Consider the following 1,277-nt stretch of genomic DNA (forward strand, 5'->3'; position numbering starts at 1 on the left):
ATTTATAAATTCGTACTTTTGAGCCAAAGAAAGACAAAACTAGGCTCCTTGTTCGAGGGTCAAAAATTAAGGGCCATGGCATGTGTTAATTTCATGGAGAATATTTTGAGTAATGAAACTTACTTTCTATCGATACAAGGCACTGTGTTGTGATATTTCGGTGTGTTTGTCAGGAATGGCCGGGCGGCCGAAGGGGGCCTGAGGAAGTTGATTTATTTCTTTTCTACCAAAATTTATTTTGTGATTGACTTATCAAATGGCCCATACATGTTTGCAATGAGTCCACTGGGAAGGGCAATGAACTGAAACTTTAAAGGGTGAACACGCTTATGCCCATTGTAAACAGCACGTTGGTACTCCCCGGGTCTACAAAATGGTCTAACTGCCCCGTCGATGAAGCCGAAGCAATTGTTCAACGCTGCTCCCTTTAATTAGATAGCATCAGCATAAGTTTGAAGCTGTGCTGGCTGCAGAATGGTTTGGTTCCACTTTAGTATTCTGTGACTGTGGTTGTTCTAAATATACTCTAGTACTGTATTTGTTAGCGTTCTACGGACAGGAATCGGTCGTCCAAAGCGCGCTATCTTATCCGAGTACCTATAAGGATAAGTAAGTCGTGGTAACAACATACAAAGCCCTTCTTGGCCATCGGCAACTGATCGCTGTGGACAAACAAACTCATCTGGTATTTGCAAGGCAGCAGCTATAGCAGGAATGTCGCGTTTCTTTACTCGAAATTCAGCTAAACACTCTAAATCGTCCATCCCCTCAAAGTCGAATCGTCGTAAGGAAAATTGACGTTTTTGGAGGAGTTCAAATCATACAACAAAATAAACCCTTCCTCATCTATGATGTCTTCGAAGCATGCCACAGCTAAAAGGTCTCGGGTTTCTCGAAAGGTTGCCATAAATGTAACCAAAAGACAAACTGAGCTACTGAACAAAAAACCAACCAACCAACCTAAACAGAACAGCGGCCGCTTCTGCTTCGCAGCAGTAACTTTCTATATTCGCGCCAAAAGGTGGCGGCCTCGACCCATTCCATCGCGGCCCTCGCCGCCTCTTCGCGACCACCTCCAGTGGTTGCTTAAGGTCTCTATTGTAATGGGAAGACCTGGAAGACATGTCCACTAACTTTGAAACCGCAGCTGACAACACAGGCTCTTCGTGTACCTCGAACCACTGAGAACCTGCTCGCAGGCTAGTCTTCGTTGAGTAAAAGTGCCAATTATCGTTACCTTAGAAGCATTGTTGCAAAAAAAGAAACAGGATTTGTTT

The 1,277-nt window shown here is 44.0% G+C and overlaps 1 pseudogene; it reads right to left on the reverse strand.

Moving 5' to 3' along the window:
* Positions 1 to 233: 233 nt before the first annotated feature.
* Positions 234 to 764, reverse strand: LOC138054326 (uncharacterized; annotated as a pseudogene).
* Between the last annotated feature and the right edge of the window lie 513 nt (positions 765 to 1,277).

Source organism: Montipora capricornis, chromosome 6 (genome assembly GCF_036669925.1).
Source record: "Montipora capricornis isolate CH-2021 chromosome 6, ASM3666992v2, whole genome shotgun sequence".
Lineage (NCBI taxonomy): Eukaryota > Metazoa > Cnidaria > Anthozoa > Scleractinia > Acroporidae > Montipora > Montipora capricornis.